The sequence below is a fragment of the Falco punctatus genome (assembly GCF_963210335.1).
Source record: "Falco punctatus genome assembly, chromosome: 4".
Lineage (NCBI taxonomy): Eukaryota > Metazoa > Chordata > Aves > Falconiformes > Falconidae > Falco > Falco punctatus.
Window position 1 is genome coordinate 40,667,081 of NC_137583.1, and position 27,066 is coordinate 40,694,146.

Genomic DNA, 27,066 nt, shown 5'->3' on the forward strand with positions numbered 1-27,066 from the left:
GCAGGTCTGTCAGTAAAGAGTAGTTTTGCTCTTTGGTCTTCTCTGAACTCTGTGTGCTGAGAAACTGGAGCAGGAGATGTGTAGGATGATCATTGTAACAGGGAATCAAACAGTATGTGTGATGTTGACCTCTATTTGAAGAACGTAAATTTGTCTGCATTAAGCTCCATACTGTGGAGTTGTATTTCATTTTGGAGATAAATAATTTTTAGTTAGGTTAGGTATCCCTAAGGTACACTGCGGTCTATAGGGCACTTAGGTCAGCAGAGAGATATTGGATTTAATCTCTTTGAGAAACTTGCTCGTTTTGCTCATTTCAACAGTTCGGTGTCTGTGGCACAAGGAGTGAGGTATAAATTCAGCCCTAAAATACATCCATTTGGAAATAAAAACACAGTACTTATTTGGTGTTGTTATTTGTACATCCATTTGGTGAGACTGTGTGTCTCGATAGTAAATGCAGTATTTATCACAGCCTTGCATGTCACTACTCAGTATTTCCTGGATACCAACCCTCATTTTGCTAAATCCTAACCACTAGAGAACAGTGCCTTATGGCACTGAGGATGGAACTCTTTTCCCATTACTTGTCCAAAACTTTTTGGATGAGGGAGGGAAAAAACCCCACACCTCTAAAGCTGATGTGGGTTTTAACAAAAATATAAGAACCACTGAACCCAAGTTAATTCTCTCATTAGTGTTTATCTTACTGGAGTTAAGTAACACAGAATAGGACTTGAAGTTTCCTTAATGTGAATGATTAACAATTCTAAGACATTGCACTACAGTATTTATGTGGTATCTTGTAGTTTAACTGCTGAAATGAATCCATCTTTTACAATAAGAGGTGCCAGAAAACCTCTTGACATACAGGATGAAGTAGCAAGAGTAGTCGTAGTTTCCTAAGCTTTTACTGTGAAATAAAGAAACACAAATCATAATTGTTCCTTGAGGTGTTTACAGGTAAATTTAATTGAAATGATAATTTATTCTAATCCCAATAGTTTGATCTCCACACCAAAGGTTCTACACAGCTGTAAAGAAAAAAATAAATTGATAGAAATGATTACCTCTCTTTTGAGAAACCACTTTAATAATAACTGAAGTATAATACTAAGCATGGATACTACAGTTTACCATCCAAGTTATTCCTTCTTTAATTAAAAAGTTGAAAGTGAATGCCAAAAAGCATTTAGTAAAAATAATAAAATCATGATTGGATGTCGATTGCAAACACATTTATTAGAATAGCTAATAATAATAAAAAAAACCCATAATAAAGACACTTTTATTTATTTTTTTTACACATTTTTCAGTTTTATGGGAAAAATCAGGTTTGAAATGATACACAGTAAAGTGCCTATAAAATGTATTCCACATACAAAATATCAAGTACTTTCAAATGTAAATGCCTTCAATCTTAAATTATGGGGAAGTAGGCAATCACCATTTCATGGAAAAGAAATAACGTAGTTAATAGAAATTTTTAGAAATCAAAGGTTGATTTTAAGACTTTGAGAGAAGCAAAGGGAGTTCTTTATATCAAATTAAAATAAAATTGACCAGTCTTCAGTTACAATGTATAGCGGAATGGCTCTATGTAATAAAGGATGGCAACCCTCATCCAAATCTTCACAAGCTAAAATTCAGTCTTTAAAGCTGCTTCTGAAACGATAGTTACTTCTGGGCTTTTTCCCTTCAGATATCTGTAGTGATTGTTCATATCCTGGGTGAATCAAAGCAAAATTATGGCAAGGTAGCTTCAACTGCCATTTTCTAACCTGGAATATCTTGTGTTATCCTTAAATATTTATATACTTACATTCAGGACTAGAAATAATTTATGGAGTCAGAATACATGTTAATCTTTGAGATTCATGTTTGAATTTAAAGAAGAGGTAGGACAGACTCTTAGAAATAATTAGAACTCAATAGTCATCTTCATTAATTGGCTACTTACATTTCCTTTTCCTGTTTTAGTCTAGTTTCATATAAAACTAAGCTCATGTGATTACACAGCCTGACCTGCTGGTTGTCCCGTATGTTCATGTACTGAAATCCTAATCTGGAATACATGACTGTGTGAAAACTTTTGTATGTCATATATTTTCATTTTATAGACAAAATTCTTCTCTATTAACATGTTTACTAAATAGTTTTGGCCATAGTATTCATGTTTATTGACGTTATGTGCCTGTGTTTGCAGGCCATTGCCTTCTTTTGTTGTGGTAAATATAAATAATGTCTCTTATGGTGAGCAGAACACATTTTGCTTATTTAGCCACATGCTTACTTGGTGGTTGGCCATGACTTAGTGAAAAGCATTATTTAAAAGAATCTTCACAATTTTCTAGCTGTTGTGGAAGTAGTAGAATAAAATAAAACAAAGGAAAAATCTGTTTAGTTAAACATAGTTGCATTAAATGCTATACTTAAGAGACACCAGCTGAGTTTTCTACAGAAGTGTTTTGTTTTTTTTCCCTACAGGATGAAAATGTAGCACTCAGGAAACATGGATAATGCAGCTATCAAGTAAGATAGAAAATAGTAGAAAATGAAACAAAATACTGCTTTAAAGTACCAAGACAAAATCATAATCCTCCTGGATATATCCTGATAGGTTCAAATCTGCTATACAAATCCATAAAAGGGTAAAGGGAATGATTTCAGAATTATTTTGTATCCTAACAGTTTCCCAAAATACAGGCTCTGGATGATAAATTTACATTAACAAATGTTTGTTTTCTGGAGCAGAAGTTTACTTACCCTTCAGTGTCTCAGGAAGGACTGCTCTGCTCCTTTCTGTGACACTGGTGCTAAGGAGGAAGCAATGGCAGGAACTGATTCTAATCCCACAGGTTCATTCTTAAACCAAGAGATTGCTGATCTAATGGCAGACTAAAACTGTCCTCCATTAGGGTGGCAGCACATATAGCTCAGGGAGGTGAGAGATTATAGTAGTTCCTCCAGAGTCTTAACCACATTTGTTGGGGAATGGGCTCGGTGTGTTCAGTCAACACATTCTTTAGAAACTTCTGCCGGTTGCCTTGCATCTGAGCCCTTAATTACCCAGCTGCCCATATGACAGCACAGCCACAGAGTCTGCGTTGTGGTGTAGGTGGCATTATGTGTCCTGGCTAGTAGTCCTAGAATGCAAGCTGCATTTGATCTGCCTGATAGCCCTCAAGCAGCTCAACAGTTTTATATTACCTCCTAAGGCCAAAAAAAAATAATTCTGAAGGTTCTGGAAAATTTTCTGCTAGTATATAACTGCAAATAAATTTGAATTTGAAGGTGATTGTTCTTTGATTTGAGGAAGAGGGTGCTGTACTCGGTAATCTGCAGAGATCCTTCTAATGGAATTTATTCTGTAATACGGCATTTTGAGGAGCATGCATACATCATGTTTCATTTGTATTTTAAAAAGTGTCTTAACACCGAACAAACTTCCTCCTTTAATAGAAATACCAGTGGTCCAAAGCTGTTGTTCAATCCTGCTTTGAAAGTGCCTTAAATGTGTTTGAGCCTATCGGCTCGTTGACCTTACACAAGAGAACACGAAGCAAGTGACCCCTGACCTGCAGGAGCAGAGGTAGCTCTTTCTGGAGCATGGGTGCAGCAGGGAAGCGCTGTACCTGAGGTCGTAAGCTCCATGGAGAGGTAGGGATAATTAGTTCAGGTGCAGTCTCACGTTAACTGAAAAATTATGTTTTTAAGACATTGACTACTGTCTCCTCATGGTGCTGTGTTACATCAGGAGGTCAGAGCTATCTTGTGGCTCTCCCTGTGCTAGTATTCATGGTGAAACAAAGATATGACAAAAATATTTTTATGTTTTTCTTCACTGTCTTAGAGCAATCATTCCAGCTAGAGATGGATACCTTATAGTTATTAGTATATGAGCAGCACAACCAATCTGAAGTAAGTGCTAGGCATCTTTCTGAATGCCCTCCTGGAAGCTTCTCAGATACTCTTAAAGTGCTGTAACAGAAACAGAATAAATGAAACTACAGAATTACCCTGTACTAGGATTTTTTGCTATTTGTATCCAAATTTGGTTAATATTTATATAAGATGGTGGTGGCAGATCCTGCAGAGTTACTGTGTACTTTCATACTTACATCACTGTGAATCCATAAAACAGCTAGTGAGGTTGATCTTTTGGGGAAAAATCTAAGTGTGGATCTTAGTAACTAGTAATGCTAAATTATGCAAATAGACATTATGATAGATTTGTCTAATGTTCTACAGTATGTTTATGGTGCAACCTGACTTACAGACTTTCTGTCTGATTCTGTACAGTTTTGATTGACCTATCCCTGTAGCAAAAAAACTTGCTATAGTGATTATATAATGTTTTGGGTTTTTTTTTACTATCTATGCACAAGATTCTGTATGAGAAGTAGTACACAACAAGTTCCAGAGGTCTTAGAAATTTAGTTTTTTAGTTAAAAACCAGAGATGTGTAGTAGGAAGTCAAAAGTTCTGGGTGCTTTTCCCAATACTAGGTGCTAGGAAAAGCATTAAAGGAAATTGGTGATCTTCCTGAAATAACATCACTTATTTCAAAAGTTTCTGTTTTTGCAAACCAAAACCAGAATGTTTTGTAGGTGTAATAAATGTGGTAAGAAATGCTGCATGTACACTTTGGTACTGTGCTTTTGGAATAAAGCTTACCTCCATGTGGGGGCAGAGACTATTCACCACCTAGGCAATTAACATTCTACTCAAGGTTTCACCCTGGTGTAACAGAAGGTTGAGTTTTGATCTGTGTCTGTAATGGTGCAATAAAGTGTCTCAGTTTCCTCAAAGGTCCATAGGTATTATGTCCTACATGCAGTAGTGAATTTTACCTGAACAGAACTAGAAAATGTTATCAAATAATTAGAGTTACAGGGTCAGAGACCTGAATAACAGAATGTTTGCTGACAAATACACATATAAAATTTTGGTGAAAAGTTAGTAGTGATAAAAGTCATTAATAATCATGTTCAAAAAGCTGGTTGAATAACCCTGCTGTAAACAGTTAAACCAGAAAATAAGTGTGCAGATTGACTGTCACCAGTGTGCAAAACCCCTTTTGGACTGGATTCCTATTGTTACCTGGTTTATATTTTGTATGGTCCCATGATTTGAGTCCATGCAGGGCATAGAACCTCCAGTGCCTGCCTTCCAGGTCTTTCCCTCTGTGACAAGAATGGGAACCTGAAGGGAAGAGCCCTGTTATTGTTCAGGAGATTGCAGAGGGAAAGCTGTCAATACTGTTCAAAGCCCCATTCCTTCCGGAGACAGATTTACATGTCTGGATTCAATCTCATTGATTCCATTGATTGGTCATTTACATAGGCATTTTAGCATACAGGTGCATAGGTGAAAGGTCCTGATTTATTTTGCAAATATAATATATGTATATAGTGTTTATATTGATGTAAATACATACATATACATGTAAAGACATAAATATACAATATTGCTGTATATTAGGCAGGGAGGTGAAGAACAAAATATAGTGTTCATTGCTTTAGTGCTAAACATGTATCTCCACAAATTGCAACCATGCAAACTTTGAAGTTGCACTACCTGAATGAACCTAATTATGTTAATTAACATGCAAAATTAAATGAATCCATGTATTTTCATTTAAAAAAAAACAACAACAAACTTACAGAAAGATTTTCATAACAAACATAGGTTTCTGATTTGATGTGTCTGTTGAGATGGTAAGTTCATCCTGTTTACTGGTAGCAAACCCAGTCTCTTACAAGTGAATGTAACACTTTCAAACATTAAGAACTTGGTATCTTTGAAATTTTAAAGTAGTTTTCAGTGATTTCTCAGGTGCTTTGTTTGTAAACAGAAAATTAGTCTGAATTTCCAGTCTAAGTTTATAGATCGTTTATCAATATGGTCATCATTAATGATATTTGTTTGTCATTTGGTTAAAGGTATTTCAAATTAAATCCTCTGACTCATCCATCTAATACTCTTCTGAAACTGATGCAGTGATCATTAATGCAGAGATTTCCCTTTATAAATATTATAATATTTATATTTGCAGAGCCAATAGGTGCTTTGAGCTGTAAGAGTTGTACAGTCTTTGTAGTTTTTCTTTTGGTCTTCTTTCTAATTTACTAAAATAGTCCAACATTAAAAAAAAAAAACAACACACCCCAATAAAATTCTCCAGACCTCAACTTCCACATGAATGAATGTAAAAGATTTCACATGGTCATGTTTCTGCACTGCCAGAATTTTCTATTAAAAAGCATTGCGTCTATATATACTAATATACTTACAGTTCTTATAACACTGCAGCTACAGCAAAGTCTGGACATACACTTGACCTTAAAAATGAGTGCTCCATAGTCTGATTAATTCCTTTTGGGTCTTGTGTTAAATCAGTAAAGATAAAAAAGAAAAAGTGTCTTGTCTGTTTTCCTTTCGTTTGCATGTGACTGATTAAGTATGGTAAGAGTTATGTCCTATTCCCCCCTCAGTTTGCACGTTGTGGTCAGCAAACTGTGGTCTTGTAAAGCAGGAGTCTTTGTCTGATTTCCCTCTAATTAACTTCACAATATCCCAATTGTAAAAGTGTGTCAGGCATCAAGAAATATGGAAGCATACTTGTTATATTAATAGTTTTAACAGTTTATTAACCTATCACACAACTTCTGAGTGCGATGTGACTATACCTTAATCCGGTCTTTACGGGTATACCCAGTGTATTTCCAGTAAAATATATATGGGAACTTAGATAATAGGTTTTACCAAAGTTGTCATGGCTGTACAGCATTTTCTGTGGAAATTAATTTCTCCTAGTTATATAACAATAGTAGTGAAATTACTATATAACTTCATTTGTTTTAAAATTGAAGGTCATTCATTTGCATTAAGTTAGATTTTTCATGTGTATGTTTTACTAAATTCACCACTATATGTATGCTGAGTATATTGCAGTTACTACTAGTATAAATTTAGGTAGCGAGTTGGGGGGGTGTGGGGGGGTGGGGGTGGTGGTGCGGGGAAGGAAGATGGCAGAGAGATAATTGAGAAAGCCCTGGGTTTGGACTGATATAATAGAAGCTGATTTTGGACGTAAAGAAGTTTTATTGGGTTTGCATGAGATGGAAAACATGCTGCAGCTTGGGGAATTGATATTTAGACTCTTATTTTCAACCTGGGAGATGAGAAATATAGAATGCTATGGTCATATAGAAGCACTTCAATTGAATGTTGTGGCTTTTATTCCACACTGTATATGCTATGTTTATCATTACTGTTATTTACTTTTCCACTTCTGAGCTTTTCTTTCTGATGCTATTTTGCTCAATGTAGCTTTATTAGACAACAGCAAATTATAACGCTATTATATGAAAGTTTTCGCAATCAATGCACTTATTTTTGCTAGAAAATATGATGGAATATTAGAAAACAGGGGCTTGTATTATAAAAACATGCTTTGTAACATGCTAGTTTTCAATGCCCTCTGATTAATTCATGCCTCTTTTTAGAGTAATCTTTGAAACTTCTGCTCCTACAACAGTGTTTTAACTCTGAATATTGCATTCAGTTGAAACAGCAGTGCACATGGATCTCAAATTTCCACAGTTCTTGATCTGCCATGGGTTTGTGCACGTCCCCTAACCCATACTCTGCCTTCTCCTCAAGGAAGACCACCCCCTTTCCTGTACATAGACAGTAATTTGCACTAAAATCCTGGGCGCTGTCACATGCAGAAAAGCTAGCCTACGCTGTTAGTATTGCGAACAGTTGGGATAATACAAGTTATCAGTTGATTTCTGGTATGATGATTTGGGGTCTTTCACAAAGAATATAAATCTGAGGGAAAGATGATAGGCAAGGGGAAACAAATTAGTGTATGTTATGTTTTCAAATGCTGACAGTATTAATGATTTAATCTTTGATTGGGAAAGTTTTTCCCAAGAACACGTAACACTCAAAAAGGTGTTGATAACCACCTATACCTTCACACCTTTTACATCACCAAAATATTAATATAGACATATTTCAGTCTGGTGTTCTTGATGTTACTTAGGTATGATTGTTTTCAGTTTTCCCTTTTTTATTTTACACATATATCAGTGAATGTTAATTTACTTTATCTACCACTACTTAGGTGCTCTGTAGTTAATGTTTAGAGAACCATTTTTGTGCTAATCCCATCACTCGTGATAGTAGGTATTTTAACAATTTCATTCTGGCTCACGTAATAAAGATTATCTACAGAAATGAGGCTTAAGATCTCCAATTCCAGTTCACCCTCCATGGATAAATATAACAGCCCTATTAAAGTGTGAAGAAATGTGGGATCACTAATGAATCAACCTTCTACTTTGTTTCATTATTTTTAGTTTCAGGTACCTCCATAATGCATTTTTCTTAATCACAATAAATAAACCTACCTCTTAAATGTAGTAGATTTATGAATCTCATAAAGTAGGAGAAATAAGGAATAAATAAGTGAAATAAGCAGCACAATACATAGGCATTATGCACTCACCATTTGCAAAATATCATCTAATTACTACAGGGAAATCATCACTTACTACTATGGAGAACTAATCAGTTGATTAGTTAGTTGACTAATAAGTCAGTGTGTCTGCGAAACAATGAAAGCTTTTTGGAAAAGCCACCTGCAATGTTGTCTTTTTAGGTAGATTTTGTATAATAGGTTATTTAAAATTCAGCTGTAAATTATACTTCACCAACTTTACATAGAATTTCCTGTTACCACGCACACAGAGAAAATACTGCAAAGACCGAGACTATACCACACAGCTTGCAAGTTATTTTGTGGAGGATCATTTTTACTTTAATAACAATGTCTATTGGAAATTTACTATGCTACAAGAATAGCTTTATGTGAAATCTTGTGAATTTGGAATATTAATGTCAGATAAATTACTTGTAAATTGAATTTCTAGAATGCAATTGATTGTGTTTGCCTGGGATGAATAAGGAATTATTCACACTGTTATCTAAAACTTAGATATGCTGCTTCTGAGCAAGTCAGAGAATAATCTAGGAATATTTCTGATAAAGTGCAGTGTATTTCACATTGCCCGAGATTACTTGAGAAACAGAAAAGCAATGTTTTCATAAAGTATATCTTTAAATCATCTTTTATAGGTAAGTTAAATTTTGAATTTGCGATTTATTGAAAGCAGAAGTATCAAAACCTTTCTACTTTCATCTCTGAGACGATGTACTTCTTGAATTCTTTGTGTATCTTCAGACCTTTTTATTTGTTGACGGTTGGGTTTTTCTATACCCAGCACAGATTTAAGTTTGCTATATTCCTTACAATGTTGCTCCCAATTTATGTTATTGACCAGTATTTTCCAATGGTTATGAAAAACACAAGGGTTATAAGACATAAAAATGGATAGATGCTTGATTTTATTCTGGCATTCAAATTGCTTAGCTATAAAAGCTTTTTTCCACTTGTCAAGAGGGAAGTGATTCTTGTGAGTTCTGCAGTGGCAGACCTTAGTAACAGGTAAAATCCATCCAGGAGGGGAAAGAACAGTGGAAGGTCTCTTAATTAGCTTTCTAATTTACAATGAAAGTACATTTTTTATTACTCATAAGTAACTTGTAACCTAACATGGTGATATAACTTGAAAAAATAATTTTGTTTTGATTGCAAAGGAATCCACTGCTTTCTGAATGCCAAGTTAACAATTAATATCTTGCTTCTGAAGCAGAAATTTACTTCTTCATCTAATGAATGAAGAAAGAAACTCAAATGAATACAATAAACAAGATTTTCTCAAAAAAAGCAACATGGTTGCAATTGATTTGAAAAAAGCAATAGCAGGCATATGTCATGTGTCATTATAGGAGAGACCTGGCGACAGTATTATTCATTATGTGGTTTCAGAGTGCCCTAAATTAGAGTATAAGATTATTGGAAGTGGATGATTTCCCCAGATTACTGCTTAATAGTGACTAAAGGGCCCACATTACTCATATTTGCAATGAAAATAGTGCCAAAAAACAGCAGTAGTTGACTGGAACGAAGTGTGGAGCCCCCAGGGTTTTAGCTTGAGATGCAGCTTAATTGTGTGTCTGTTGCTTAATACAAATGTCCCTGAGTTTCTGAGGCTGATGTGCTTTCAGCACTTGCAAATTGATCCAGCAGTTTCCAAAGTATTTACTGTGTTTTGTCTTTGCTGCTTTCTGAACAAATTATTATAATGACTTTGCAGACTAAAGTAGGTTTTCCTGTTTTTTACTGTTTATCATTACCGAATGCTATATTCTTTCAGCTTCCTGTCAGCTTCTTTTTCTCTCTTTTATCTGCTTCTGTAATTGTATCATTGGAAGAGGGTTAGGATCTGAATTCTCATGAGTGGAACCTTCCTTTTGCACCTGTAGAAAAATGGACACATAAGAATGATCCAGCTGGGATACTTTTGCTGTAATATAACTGAAGTGTTGGTCACTTTAGAAAATGAAATATAAGAGTAGTGAGTTACTTTTCAACAAAGAAAATAATATTTTCAAGCAGATTTATTACAGTACTTCTAGGAAGAATTTTAAACATCATATTTCTTATACTTTTAGTGGCATATGCTAGCCCAACTTGATTAATTCTTTGCTAAATTAGGTAGGTTATGCATAGAGCAGTCTTGTAGAAAAACTAAATTAGAAATTACCTAAAATTTATGCAATTTTTTTGAAAAAAATCATGTTGTATTTCTTTCATGGTGTTCAGAATTTGTCTCTATCACATGCCATGAAATGAAGCAAAAATATTTCGTTCCTGTGAAAGAAAATTATAGTGTCACATGATGATGCTGGATGGCAGTGCAATATGAGTTTTAATTCAGTGCTATGTTGAATTCCTGGTATGCCAAACTCAGAACAGATGTTTAACCGCTGTGCTTCTATTCCCTGCTGGTAAAATGGAAGCAAAAGTACTAACTTTTTGCCTATCCAAAATTTAAGGTGTAAGTAGCAAAGACTAACATTTACATAGAAAATGCCTTGGGGAAGGACCTCAAAAAGTCTACTTTTCAGTCTACTTTGAAAAGCAAGGCATGGAACTAAAGTATTTAAATGATCTATTACAAATAGAGAAATGAACAGTGGAAGAAGTTATTTCTATTTTGTATCCTGTCTGGCAAAGGTCATGATTACTACCGTACCTCCAATATCTCTTGAATTTGAATAGGGTATAAAAGAAACCACCCCAGTTCCTGAAAATAATGCTTACATTCTTTGAAATCAGAGGGATCACTTACGGTTTTGGTGTCAACGTGGTTGGTTCAGTTAGAAAGTAACCAGGATTAATTGGTAGAATCTGTAAATAGTAGCTGATTAAAACCATGATCTTAAATATGTGTTCAAGATAAACTGAACTGTTGTACATTCTGAGTGGTATTGCCCTTAATGTTGATGTTGTGGCTGTGTTCCTCCAAGAGCAAATTTCTGAGGAGGATCATTAAATATTATTTCCTTTAGCTTAGAAGATTAATAAGATCTCTTACAGTGTTTAACAAAATTTTCAAGGAACATTTATAAATTTGGTAGATCTGGGTTTTTTTTAATATTTGTTAGAGATGTTGCTGCCTGAATTTAGCCACTTATACAAATGAAGTTATTTATTACATTGTCTTAATTGCAAATTTCTACCTTTGAGAAATTACATTTGTGGTTCATATTACTGCAATACAGTAAAATACTAACTGTGAAACAAGAAGCGTGATACTGGAGAATCCCTGAGGTGTAATGCAATTAATACAAAAGATGAGTACCAGTAAAGGTGTCTGGGGTCATTTGATATAATATTTTTTAATATTTAGGAGATAGTCAAGATGAAGAATAACATTGATCTAGTTCATGCTAAGGTGAGAACTCTAAATTTGGAGACAGAATTTTTATAGGAGAAAACCTGTATGAAAAGTACAAATTACATTCAAAAAACAGAAGGAAATTCTTTTTATAATAGGTAAAGCAAACATACATGATCTATCACATAATAAGATTTTTTTGTGATCAGTATTTATCTCATATATTTTTTAGATGAGGTATTAGAGGATGAAAGCTACATTCCATTGTTCTGTGTGAAACCCCGCTGCTATTATTATATCCCTTCCACTTCCACGTAGAAAAAAATCATTTATTTCAAGATGATGTTTTCCTCCCCGCAAGTCTAATATTGTTGTTCCACCTCTTGGGGAAGGAAAGGACATCTTTGGTTATATTATGTTTTTCCCAAATAATAAAAAAAATACTTTCACTGTATCAGTAAACAGGTGAACAAGTGCAAAAACCTTGTTCTTCAATAGGGGTTTCGTTAGATACAAGGTTTGGTCTGACAGAGCTTGCATAATGTCATTACCTGACATACAGGACATGTTCAGCACAAGGTGACTTCTGTTGTGTTCTGACCTTACAGGTTAGACTAGCTGGTTGTGATAGACCTTTACTGGCCTCAGAATCCCTGGATCTGACTCCCCCCTTCAGTCCTTGCTTTCCTTGGCTCTGGGGAATGTTGCATTGCTCCCAGTGTCCTGAGAATACTTGCAGCTCTGCATTAAGACAAAATTTTTGAAAGTATACACAAAGAATATATATCTCCAGCTTTCTTAAGATGGAATGTATTTCTCCATTGCATTTGCTTCAGTAAGGGCAAGGGGGATTGTTGCTTTTTATTCTCCCTGAAGCATCAAAGAATAGACCCAGCTAGAAATAGATAAGCGTGAAAATACCTCAGGTGTCTAGATGCTACGTCTTGTTCATATGCCAGTGTTAATAACAGTTGACCAAATACAGGACAGGAATCTATTTTTTTCTCAGATCATCTGGGACCTTCATTTTTGTCCTTGGGCATTGTCTGCAACAAAGGAAATAGTTTGTCCTCTGGTTTCAGCTGGATGTGTATCATGTAATCAAACTCCTTGCCATTTTGGGAACAGTTGTGGTTTGCCCTGCGCTGATATCTGCATTTTTACTTTTCCCCACCTCTTCTCCTGCCCACTCTAAGGTACATTGGGACTGATTTTCTGCTCTGTAGGCTGGATGTCAGACCAGGTGATTTGGTCCCTACTGTCTTTCATTTCTGTGGAAGCTGTGAAGTTCAGGTGTTCTAAATGTGACTCTGTTAGTTAGGTACTGTCACAAAAATCACTTGTGTGCCTTCTGCCTCAATATTCCTATCTTCAAAACTTGGATATTATTTAGCATCCTCAGACATCATACATATTAAATATTTGTAACAAAAAAATAGAAAGTTTAAGTGTTATTAAAATACTCATCTGAATAAAACAAACAATTTGGACTTGTGTTGCCACATATAAGAGCAAGACTGGGACTCAGACCAAATAGCCATTGTTATTCAAATGCTACACATTTTTTGTTAAGTGAATACTTACCCTTAAACTTTAGAGTTGAATGGTTGGTTGTCTCATCTTTGTAATATTCTTGTTACTTCTTTTCATGGCCAAAAGATGTGTGGTTTTACCAATGCTGGTAATATGCATATCTATTAAATACGGTGTCCCAAAATGCAAAGTATGCAAGAGAATACTAATTGGAATTACTCTATTTATTTGTCTTTCAGGAAAAGTATCAGTGTAGTATAATAGTATCTCTCAGGGCTAGAGATCCTGGAAATCACATTCACAGTAACAGCAATCTACTTTCTGCTAAAGATAGTAGGAGACAGAACTTTGCTGGGAGCACTGTCCTTTATGTCTCTTCTGTTGTATGAAGCCAAAGCCTAAGGCAGTTAGGTAACACATATTATTAGGGGCAAAACTTTTATAGTATTCAGGGCGTAAATATTCACCACTTCTGTGTTAATCAAGAAAGAGAGCACCATGATTGTTGATGATAAAAATAAATGGAGGAGTATCTGCTCCTCCATAGATGGAATCTTTGAAAGTAGAACAGACTAGACAGCATCAAATAGGCAAGCCAGCAGTGCAGTGTGTGCATGGAGCTGTGCAAAGTGAAGTTTATCTCTTTTTACGTATTCACAGAATAACTGAAGAACCTCAGTTGCATAGGTCTCTGGAAGGAATCTGTACTTTCCCTCTATTTTCCACCAAAAATATAGTTAATCTTTATTTCAAGTTCACAGTAGGGCGTTTCTGCTAAGTCTTTGCATAACCTTTGCATGCACTATATTCTCACTACTTGTTTATTATGTTGGCTGAAAAATAAACTTTTTCAAAGAACTTGCATTCTTTCAGTAACTAATATCGTATCCCTCTGTTCATTGTCTACATTAATCAGTATATCACTTTAATGAAGCAGTGAACTTGGTTTGACATAAAAGGAGACACACCTGTGAAGAGCTTTCTTTTCATTTCACAAAGCTGCACAACCACACATTTAGTGCAGTTGTAAGCTATATGCTTCATCATTTAATTAATGTCACCACTAACAGCCTGTTATGATAATAAAAACTTTTTGTGAGTTTTGCTCCTCATGGAGAGTAGAGTATACACTGATACGCTTTTGCTCTCAATTAGACTGTCACCATAACATATAAATGGTGCTTTTGATGTCAGGTTGTGGAAGATGGGCCAGCGGAAGGGAAAGCAACTGTTCTGCTCAAGCACATAGATTTAAGACTGAAGAATGAAATGTCTTAATGATATTTAGTTAAGCTCTAATAATGATATTGATGTGCCCACTGTATTGGCTTGAAAGTTGTGTTATTTGTAGAACAGATCCAATCTAATTCTTTGATTAAATATATGTGGTATTACATAATCAAAGGTACCATCTGAAGCAGTGTTTATTCTCATGTTTGTATGTCTTTGGAGTAGAGCTATGCCCACTGTTGGTAACAAAATATTTACTAAAAGTTTTGGAAATATAGTTTAGCAACATATAATATCTATGGACATGTTTCAATGCAGTTGCACATGAAATATGTGGGTTTTATTTAGGAAAACTCTTGGATATTTTTTGATTGAGGCTTTGTCTAGAAAATTGCTATTCCAAGTGCATCTCTATTCTCTAAGAAAATTATTTTAATATTCTGAGAGAGAATGTGATGTATTCCTAATGAAAGGATTTTAAATAATGATTCTAAATTTTTCACACAGCTGAAGCCCTGAGATGATGTCTTTCCATCTTCAGGAAAATTCCTAGTCATATTAAGCACCCTGGATTAAAAGCCTCAGTATTTCACAGTTTGAGGTGACAGGTGTGGTGCTACCAATACTTTCCTTTGTAGGACTACAGTTGCTATCACTCTAAATGGCCAAAGTTATTAAAAACAACAGACATTCCTATTTTTCATTCATAACATATAATTTGAGACAAATTTTATGGACTTTAAAAATGTAATTGTAGCGAGGTAAATATTTTACATTTTTGAAAAATTAGCAGATAGGCTATAATCAACACAAAACTGACTTTGTATTGTATAAGAAAATGCTTTACTTTTAATTATAGTTGCTTTTTGTTGTCTCATTTTAAGGGGATGTTAAAAGATAATATAAGTAGAGGGAAATATTCAAGCATAGTTTAAAAGAACATTTTGGAGAATACAGTTTTCCAGAGCAACCCTTTAAAGCTTTCAGGGTGAAAACAACTTTTTTCATTCCAGAAATTCTGCTGAAGTGCTTTTATGTCTAGTGTTCTGTTTAATGTTTCTATATATACTTTTTTTAAAGCTATGTGAACACCTGCAGAATGAAAGCCAGTGATAGTAAAATGAAATACCAGTAACCTTTCAAAAATATGTATGGAACATGATTCAGTTTTGGAATCCATCTGACTTACACTGAGCACAAAGTAGATGTGTTCAACTGGCAAGCTCATAGTGGTTTTTTTTTTCTTCTTCTTATAAATAATAATAGCATGACATGTGGAGGTACCAATATTTGAAATCCAAGTCTGTTTTTTTGCATGAGGTCACCTTTGTGAAATATGAGGAATAATTTTTGAAAGATGGTTGTAAGAAAGGTCTTTTGCTGTGGAAAGAATATAGAGTGACATTCTTCCTCACAATATACTTGCAGAAATATATCTTAAGCTATGCTGCAAAACAGACAGAACTCTGGGCAGCTGTTAAATCTCAGCATTGTCAAACATCCATTCGGATAAAGAGGTCTTTGGGATTTTCCTTTACTTTTCAGTTAGGGAGATTTCAATATAAATTTTCTTTGAACTCCAGAAAGGTGTTTTCAGTCTGAAGCAGAAAACTGGTAAGAACACAGTTCTTAGATGAACTGATGAAAATACTGAGGTGCAGTTCTGTAGGACTGATACAATGCTTTAACAAGGCTGAGTAGGGCACATATAAAAACTATTTTTTCTGTGCAAATGAAACAATTACAAAGAATAATTAAGATGGAGAATCTTAGAGACAATTCATTAAGGGATTACCAAGCATTTTAGTGAGACTGTAACTATGAAGATACCAAAGTCATATTTACATTTAATACTTAAATAGCTCTCACCCCAAATCTGTTGCAAAATCACTGCATTTAGTATGCTTATATTCAGTTCAGTCACAACAACCAATACAATATATAGGTCTGTTTATAGGATACATCCTATATAGCAGCAGTCAGAGAACTGTCAGAAGTGCTCCAAATGAGGCAGCTGTGGTTTGAGCCCTGGCTTGTAACATTCTTAATTTCCAGCTTTTACTATTGGATATCAATGTGACTTTTATCATTTCCTCTTTTGTAGTATCAGCAGTCGCTGTCAGTAAGACATCTTGTAAGATGCACTGAGAAATTCCAATGAGTAAACACGGAAAAATTAAAAGCCAGATTCTGGTTTATTGTCTACTTTTTTAATGTGAAAAGGTGAAGCCCGAAGTCTCTATTTTTCTAATGCTACTTTTGCCTGACTAATCCTCCAGTATTGAAACCTTAAAACACTGCAGTAATTTTATTCCATTTTCTAGTCAGTTCACTGTAGGACTGAAAGGATCTTAATTAGACTTACTTCACAAGCTGTACTGAGACCATCAGCAATGCCTGTACACGAAATGAAAAAGTAAATGAAGCAAAAAGATGCTCTAATTTCAGGCACGTTTTATTGGGGTTGACAATGTTAACTTACTTAGTAGGAAAGTACTCTTTTCAATGCTGGAATTACTAGAGGAATTCTGTGGTCTGTGGCATGCAGAAGGTTGCATTAGAGTATCATAAATAGGGTGCCTTACCATGTAAAGTTTTTATTAAGAGCTATTTTGGCTAGCACATAGGTTGCATATATAATGTATTGTTTTCCTTCCTTTTCTCATTCAAGTTTGAATAACAGGTGACATTTAGAGCAACGTTATTTACGTGGCATTCACAAACCTACACACCACTGTGTAGTATTAATGTGTTCAACGTATTTTCAGAGGGAACAATAGAGTTCATTTAAAAATTCTTTTTTTCAACTATGAATAAGTCTGGTTAAAATACATTTAAATATCCAGGTCTAGTGAGATTTGGGCATAAAGCTGTAATGTAGCAAACAGAACAACAACTTCAGTCATTACGGCACAGAAATATTTTGTACAAATCTATTGGGCCTTATTTTGTAATTCGCTACTTTGATAATCAAATTCTCTTTGATGTTGTTCATTCAGCACCCCCTATTTAAATTAATATTACTGGAATTTTAACCTACTAGACCTTTCAACCACAATTTGATTTCTCAGTAACTATTAAAAATGAAACATCTGTTACTTATCAAAACATTAGTGGGTATTTTGTCTGATCAGTAAGCAAAACTGTATGGCAGTAATAAAATTTATAAAATGACAATTATTTGCATAAGGCTCTGTCTAAAGACAAGCAAAAATTTACAACTTTTTAGCTTTATTATTATTCTCCATGTAACTGTTAAACGGCATGTTTTACTTGATGAGCAGGTTAAGAGATGCTACTGTATATAACTTGTGGACTGAGGCACACAGTGGCTTAAAAATAGGGAATAACATGGGACTAAATTTGAATTTGCTTGTTCCCATTTGCAGTTTCTTAACTGACAAACTGTTTCCTATTCATTTCAATGGGACTAATGATGGATCATACTATAGTGTAAGGAGACATACTGAACAGGTCTGTGGGTCTAAGAAGGATGGCATATTTGTCACACATCATATGGTGAATTATACCTGCTGTCTTTTGTGCTCAGTAATCCCGTTATACTCAAGGAGTATGCCGTATGAAAGAGAGCAGATGGTTCTGTCTCTGTGGCCTTCCTTCAGAATTTCTGTCCTGTTTTACTGTGGGAGACACACTGAATAGGTGCATTTGCTGTTCATTTCTACACAGGTCTCAGTTTTCCATCTGAAAGCAAAATCTAGGGTCATTGTGTGAAGCAGAACTTTAAAGCGTCTGGTTCCTTAACCCTGTTTTTTATCAGACGTGGTTTTTGTAGTTCTGGTATGGTTTAATGTAGTTTATATTTGCTGGTCAAAATTTAGAAAATGCATTTTCCTTCCTTCTTCCTCCCTCCTCTGAATCAGACTGGTGTTTTATTACTTCCCTCCAGGGAACAAGAGGTAACATTCCCACCTTTTCAAACTGAATTTTGCTTAGGAAGCTTAGCTGGATTCTTCTCCAAAGATTACAGTTACTGACAACAGATATTTTCTTTCATTCAGCTCATTCTCCCCCAGAAAGTAACAAAGATGCCCCTCAAACTTTCTGAAGTTTTTATTCCCATCAGTTACTGTAATCTAATATATAAGCTAAGAAACTTGTAGCTATTGCAAGACTGTTCACACTCTTTAGAAGCAGGATATTGTGTGGGTAGTGTAATATTTTGTTGCAGTTAATAGGTTTAGTCTTTTTAGAGTGGCAGGGGGGAAGTGTCTACAGGACTTTATTTCAAGTATTGTTTACTTTTATTGGAGCAGACAACTAAACCAATCAATTTAGCTATTGCAAGAAGCTATGGTTTCATTTGTGGTGGTTTGTTCCCCATCTTTGTCTCCCAGTTCCTAAACAGCTATGATTTGCCTTCATGCTTAGGACAGCTGGCGTTGTTAACCTCTGCTTTAATCCTGGAGCCTCAGAAATCTCCTACTGTCTTAATACAAGGACAATTTTTAACTGGGAGAAAAGGTTTGCAGCCCTCAACTTGATACTCCACAGCAACTGATGTAGCAAGCAGTGGACTATATTTATTTTGGTTGGGGGGGGGGGGGGAGGTGTTATGCCATGGAATTTACTGGAAAGCAAGTTAGAAGAGTATGAGTCCAGGCTTTTGGGATGGGATACAATGAATTATTGAGAAATGGTTTATGCGTGGAAGTTCAGAATTATTACAGTAAAACTGAGAGCCCAAGGTCAGATGGAGGCAAGATTCTGAATGTATTGCTGATTTGATTGCTAAGGTTCAAATGATTAGCAACTCCTGCCTTCGGGTGAGTATTGCCCTGCTTTTTAAAATTTGTATACTGGCTTGTATAATTCATCACACTTCTTTCTAAGTGTGAGGGCTTCAGACTAGTACCATAAGATGTGTTTACACCCATGATTGAAGGAATATGCAGGTAAATATTTGGTGACGGAATGGGGCAGTGTTCATATGGCTTTGTCAGCAGCTGTAGAATGGTATATTTATTTTTTAAAAGCAGATAAAGGTGCAGCACAGAAATTACAGGACTTTCAATTTTGTGTTTGTAATGAAAAGTGTTCAGTATATCAGCTGAAGATTACGGGTCTGTTTCTACAGTGTTCCTTCTTTAAGATGATTGAATCCTAGATTTTAGAAACAGTAGCCTACCACACTTGAAGATAGTCTGAGCTTTATGTTGCAGATTAAAAATCACAGCTTCCTCATCTGGAGCTCTAACACTCTGCTCCCAAAATCCACTGTGAACACTAGAAATGATGACCTGCTTTCCAGAAGTCCTGAAAATGTCACTGACTCTGTTTTGAATTTTGAGTATTCAAGAGGCCTAGGAAAAAAATAAAAAAAAAAAAAAAAAAAAAGAAAAAAAGTTTAGGTGAATGAAAATAATTTGAGGTGAATAGTCTTAAGGGGAAAGATGAAAACTGTCTGGCACTGAAGCCTTTGCTATTCCCAGAATAGGCCGTTTTCTCATAATAAATGATCTACCTTAGAAAAGGTAGGGAGCAAGGGGTGGGACAGGCAGAGCATGTTCTTCACAGACATTGATTTGTTGGCATCTCTTTGAGACTCTTACTGGTATCTTTTTCAGAAGAAAAGAACACAGATGGGAGACTAACTCAGGTGTTTTAAACATATCCTTTTCTGCCAGAAAGTGATTATATTCATTGCCACCATTAACCCCATTGACTCAGTCACTGCACAGTGTCTGAAACTGCACTTCTGAAACACTTCAGCATGGAGACATTGTCAGCCTTGATAATCAGGCTGAAGTGTAAGGCACTGCTGCTGCCTATTGAACAGCTTTGAGCACAAATAACTTCCTTTTAATACGGACAGAAAGACTAAGTGAAGTTTTAATCAAGCAAAAAAGGCTGTCTGAGAATACTGAAATGCCAGACCTTGTGGTATTTTGACAATATTGGATTTATCTTCTCTGCACCCCTGTAACTATTTCAATTAGCTTTTGTCTGTGTTTTTACAGAATTGGTTCTTGTTTAATTTCAGCTTAGTTTGCTGGTATGTTGCATGCATTTGTTTGTTTTTTTTTTTACCTTCACATACTTAATCTCTCTATCAAAGATGTAATGTATACTTTGGTTTTAGACACAATGTGCATTTAGTGTAGCGTACTAATGTTGCTGTATTTTTATTTCCTTTGTTATTGTGGTTGTTGTTTTCTCTTTAAATATGGCATTTAGATATAAAATACCCTGTACTCTTCCTACTTAGAAGCCCTTAATAAGAGAAAGGATGTTGCAGATGTATTGCTTCTGAGTGTCAAAGGGCTCAGCTTTTGTGTTATGCTTATACATACCTAAACAGACAATTTTCTATGTGTATCTTGGTCCTGCCAGCTGAGTGAGGTGTAGAAAACCACGTTTCTGTGGATTCTCTGCTGTGTTTGGGACAATTGCTCGATTACCTTGAAGCTACATTAAAGCCTTAGATTAGTCATGGATTTAGAGGTAGGTACATTTTATATCAAGTGATTTATGTAAGTAATCTGATTTTGAGAAACTGTATTAAACATTTCAGACTTTATTGCAAGGGGCTGTATGGGAGTTTTCTTCCTTTTTTTCCTGCTCTTGGTGGTAGCTTAAACTCCCTGATGTTTGGCTAGGAAAATACTTTAATTTGTGATGCAAAAGTTTACAAAAGACAGAAACACATATATCATACATTAAAAACAAATTACAGGGAGGTTATTCAGCACACCTGTGCCATTAATCACAGATAGAATCAGTCTACTCATGTTACACACTCTTCTTAAAAGCACCAGAGTAAAATGCATTTTTCTGAAGCAGGGTTAAATAGACTCCCTTTGACATATATTGCTAACGCTGGAACCAAATTGATTGCTAACATTTTTTACTTCCTGACTACATTTTTACATATGAGAATTTATTAGTAAAGATGGATACATTTCTCACAAAAGCTGTCCTTGTTGTTTTTTTTTTTTTTTGGGGGGGGTGGGGTTGGTGTGTGTGTGTGATTTTTGGTGGTGTTTTTTTTCTTTCATTTAATTTGTGAACATAAACCCCCAAAAAGCAAAACTCTTCTGGAGAAGAATTTTATGTTATTGGCAGTTAAAAAATGTATCCTCCTTATTGTTCTTTTATTTTATTTTAATTTTATGTAACTAAGGAAATGACTAAGCTGTAGTAAAATTTGATATCAAATTATGCCAAAGCAATAGTCTTAGTATTAGTTCACATATATTCTGGAGAACGGCAGAGGACAAACCAATCATAATATGACTGAAAAAAAAGCAGGAAAATTGCTGATACTCAGTAGAAGTCAGTTTGGTATAGGACTTCTTAGGATGTATGATAAATGGCTCTTAACATTGCATATTGCTGGCAAATAAAAATTATGAAAAAAAAAAAAATTCCAAATGAAATACTTTCTCTGTTGTGTATCTAATTAAGAATCTTTTTTCCCCCTTGAAACCCGTTTTGTACTGAGCAGTTTCTTTGAAACTGGACCTGTCAAGATGTTAAAAAAAATCCTTTAGATTCATTTGCCTTTAACAGATTGGAGGCTTCAGTCAGCAAAATGTAGCATTTTCAATCCTAATTAAAACTTCAATTTGCATTGTATAGAGTTATCAGCTGGAAAAGGATGGTGCATGGCACTAGAGGCAGAAGGGAAGAATGTGCATACTTTGCTACTGAACATCCAAGGGTCGTTGTTTTCTTCAGTGTACAGTAGTGCTAGCCTTAATTTCATGTATTTATGCAATATGAAATAAAAATAAGACTGCTTTCTCAGGCAAGAGGAAAAAAATGTTCTTGTTCACAAGAGATAATGTCAAAAAGTTAATTTGAAGGAAGGGGAAAAACTATAGGCTAATGTGGGAGCAAGAGAGCAGTACCATTAATTTGTGGTAACAGCAAATTATGACTTATAGTTGCAGTGAGAGGTTGATTTCAGAAATAAATTGTTTTGAGGGATATTTACTTAGAAGTGTGTATATATATTATGAATGAACCTTCTCAGCCTCTACCTGAACTAATATAGAACTAGTAACATTGTTTATAATATAGTATAAAACAGAAATAGTAACAATTACGGCTGTTGTAAGGACCATAGGTTGTACCCTTCAGCCCACAGATACACTCAGAACAAGCAATAATTATTACCCAACCATTTTTTTAAGGGAGAGAGAGACTTTGAGAGGTATAAAGTTCTGTAGATTCTAGCAAAAGACATCCAAGATGAAGAATATGAGAGAATATGAGCTTGCCTCAAAGCAATTCTGACAATATCCTTTGTAGAAATGGAAGATAAGATTCTCAGTTGCCAGATCTACATATTGTGTTGTTGAATCAAGTGCTACATTTTTCTTTCTTAAACTGTCAGTAATTTCCTAGTGTCACTGTGCAAGTCTTTCTTTACTTCCAGTCTAGAAGGATTTGCTGATTGCTGGTAATTCTTTGATCACTTCTTTAAACAACTGATCATAGTAATTATAATGCTCTTACTTAATGAGGCAGCACTCCTCTAAGGACTAAGCAAATATTATTTATGGCTCAAGTAATTTAGGTACAGAGAAGTTTAAATCATCATGTAGTACCCAAGGGAAGGCTTCACTATTTCTGTCTTAAGATTTCTCGAAAGAAATATGAGTACTTGCATCCTATAAGATTTGCTTGGTAGATCTGGTGCTCATCAAATTGTACAACTTTTTGTGCATAAATATGAGGACATTGTGTAGATCTTTGCTGTGATAGAATCAGTTCTTAAACAAATGAACAGTTTCTCCAAGATTTACTGCAGTCATCAGTCTGGAATCTTTTATACTTTTCAGCTCTAATACCCCTTCTTCTTCTGTTCACAAAAAGAACCTATGTAAAGGTAATGCGTAGGGATGATAGTTTTTTCAGGGGTTTGGTTGCATCTAATTTCCGTTTATAACCTGTATTGTTTAGGAATAGGAACGAAAAGAACCCCTGCCAGATTGCAGTCTCTTAACTAAAATATCTATGCCAGCACCAACCCTGGTAGTGATACCGTGGTATGAGTGAGGATTGTCTTTGGCAAAAAATGGCTTAAAAAGTGGGTAACACCACATCAGAACAGTTTGGCTTAAAAGTGGGTTAAGCCACACCAGAATGGTTTATGTTGCTGACCTGAGTTATAACCTGGGGAAGACTACCATTCAATCAGAAAATACAAATTACTCTGATGATTTTCATGCAGTAATGTTTGATTTAACCTACTGTATAGTTCTGTAGGGTTGTCCTCTTAAACCTTAGCTCCCATGTGTGATTGCCATTGCATAAGTGGAACTAAATTCAAGCTAACATTTGTAGTGAGTAGGGATATGAAAAAATGTGCAAGGAAATGCTTTAATAGCAAATAATATTTAGAATGCTGCATAAAAATATAGCTATACTAAGGTTAGCCAAGTGACTTTTTTTGTTCACTTTACTTTTTTATTCCCAGTAAAACCTATCTTTGACATTTCATGAGGGGCCTCTAAAATGATGCTGGGAAGTGCTTTGTCAAAATGGTAATAGAACATTTGATGTAAGTATACTCCAGAGGCCCTGTATGCCAGCCAACAAAAATGAAAAAAATTGCAAGGATCTCTTCCAAAAACAAACAAGCTAATTATGTTAGCAAACTACATAGTGAAGGCAGCCTTACTATCCTTGGTCTCTGAAAACATTACCATCCATTGAATTTTATTTGCTCGTTGTCAGTCCATGGAGTCTCAACTGGTTCTTCCATAAATGATTCATAAGGGCAAAGGTCGTTAAAAATTTCCACATCATCCTGAACAATTCCCTGTCTCTTATAATCTGCTACTTCTTCCTTTCATATTACACCATGCTTCTTTCCTTTGCACCACAGTTCTCCCATATTACAGTTCATTTCCCTTGCATATTACCCTTATTTTCTTTTTCCTTATTTTATCTGAATTTCTTGGTATATAGAGTGGAACGTGATATATTTCTTTCTTATGTCTGTCTTTGATTCAGAGATAGCTGAATATGACAAGAATTTATACCAGGGACAGATTTTGTTCATTTCAAATAGAAGTGACCTATGGGAGAAAGAATTTATTGAAAGGTAATGACATTTGCTGCTAGTTCAAAACTGAAGGGAGCTAGAGGGTCAGGCGGTTCAGTGAAAGGGGCAAAAAATTTAAAATGAATGGAGTAGATTAAGACGATCATGTTCAAATGCCTATTTTCCACTTGAAGCAAGGAAAATTCTCATAACAGGCTGGGGAGGCGGGGGAAGCACAACCAAAACTGTAGAATGTTGTTAATATCTTCAAAACTAATAAATTAAGACAAAAGAAAATGATGGCAAATCTTAAAAAATAAACCAAAAAACCCAAAACCCAAACCAAACAAAAAGAACACCAAAGCAATGATTTCTAGCAACCAAGTAAATAAATAATTTTATTTTTAAATGCAACAGAATAATACTGAAGATAATAAAGTCTTAGATTACAGCACCAAAAATGCCAATTTCCCATTGAGGGTACCCTCCTAGAATTATCAAAGTCCTATCCTAAACAGCACAAGATTTTTCTTTCTAATGGACAACAGTTATTTAGAATGGGTAAATCATACTATTTATCTCTACACTGAGATCACTGATAATAATGGACTTTTTTTTTCTTCATGATTGCTTGAATTTAATTTTTTTAATGAGGATTTGAGGATGCACCTACTGAAATTTCTGGAAATTATTAATCTTACCTGTTTCGTTCCAAAACAGATGTTTCAAGATTTTATGCTTGGATGTAATCAACTGTGTTTACTCACTTGAATAAATATATTTTATTCAATTGTTATAAAGAGGATTTTAAATACTTAATATACCTATGGTCTGAATGAGCGGTCAGTGCCATCTACAAGATGATGTTGTTTCTTAACAGCATACACATTACATATATAACAACATACACATGCATTACAGAAATACACATTATTTTTGGATCAGAGACACCCCCCCCCTCCTCTTTGAAAGTTCTTTTTTATTTTGAATCAAAGCACTTAAACATTTTCATTTACAATACTTTGTTTCCTACAGTAGACTTTCTCCTTATAGACATTAGTATTGCATTTGTTCCAGTAAAATGTATACCAATATAAAAAGAAGGCCTTTTGTCTTCATGGAGATCCACTATTATCTCTTACACTTGTTCTTTAAAATATCTCAGTTTGTGTTATCCAGTAGCTCAATGTCAAGGAAACTGTTTACTGGCGCTCACAATTACATGTAAATGGAGCTATGTTAGCCAGATCCCCAGTTGTGACATTATCTATTCTAACTATTGTTTTATTCAAAGATAATTCCTCCCACCCACCCATGGTAATGCTGATCTTTATTAGTGTTTGTTCATTGTGTTTTGTATAATCAAAATGTGGGGAAATTTCCTACGAAAGTATCAATTATTTTCCATTTAAAACTACAGTCACTTTTTTTCCCCCTTCCAAGCACAGTGAAACTGTGCTTTTGGTGCCTTTTTTTTGGCTTTTTTTCCCTTTTTTTTTTTCTTTTTTTTTTTTTTTCCTGGACATTGAAGTGATTATTTAATAAAATATTTAGAGATCTATCAGTTTTCAATGTGACCACCTTTAGGAACACAAAACCAGGGTTTTTTAAAAACACTTTTCAAAACCTGTATCTTGAGAACAAGCTTTATATTAATGCATTGTTTTAAATGAGGCATCACAATCATCATTTCCAAATGAACCTTACTTCCATTTTTCAAAATAATGAAAGCATGGGGCCCCACCTTGTAGCCTCATGCAAAAAGAAAGATGTGATGGCCTAAGGTGGATCAAAGATTAAATTAGGTGCTGCAGTTCTGTAATAAAAACCTGCCTGTGACCAGGCAGCACCTTGGGCAGTGTGTGCATTTTCTGCAGAGCTCCAACGGGACGTTCAGTCCTGGCTCCAAGGCGCAGGGCTGGCCGCCCAGCAGACCTGCTGGCCATGTGCCATCTGCAGCAGGGCAGTTATGGGAGCTTTGCTTTAAAAAGCCAACCCCAGGAGGAAGCCACTGTTCTGGGTCTTACTTGTATGTAATAACAAACTCATAGGAGTAATCACCCAGCATTAATTTATTTGTCAACATGTGGAGATTCAAACACATTTTCTATTTTCTAAAACAAAGCCCTGCTTGCCTGGTTCTGTTATTCTGCTATCTCTGTGGATGCCAGGGCCAGAAGAGAAGGAGGAGGAGTTGTTTGCATGTGTATTTTTGTGTAGCATAGAAAAAACTCAGTCTCTTAAAATATCTCTTCTTAAGCAAAGGATGTAGTGATTTGAAATGTAAAAATAGATTCTCAGTAGATACTAACAACAGCAAGCATTTGAGATAGGTCAGGTGGGATTTACAGATTTAATTTAACTCATGTTTCCTCTAAAGCCAATAATTAGGAGGGAAAAAAAAAATCCAGATAAGTTCTGATTTTATATAATTTTCCAGAAAAAAAATATGAAATTACCTGGATT

At 35.0% G+C, this 27,066-nt stretch overlaps 1 protein-coding gene across 18 annotated transcripts in view; it reads left to right on the forward strand.

Moving 5' to 3' along the window:
- The window catches only part of RBFOX1 (RNA binding fox-1 homolog 1), a 1,334,594-nt gene that overhangs the window by 808,019 nt on the left and 499,509 nt on the right, over window positions 1-27,066 (forward strand). The window contains exon 3 of one of the 18 annotated variants that reach the window (XM_080382971.1): window positions 2,488-2,532. The exons of the other annotated variants lie outside the window; for them this stretch is intronic. The gene's annotated coding sequence lies outside the window, so the exon portion shown is untranslated. The remainder of the gene's footprint in view (window positions 1-2,487; window positions 2,533-27,066) is intronic. 18 annotated transcript variants of the gene reach the window in all.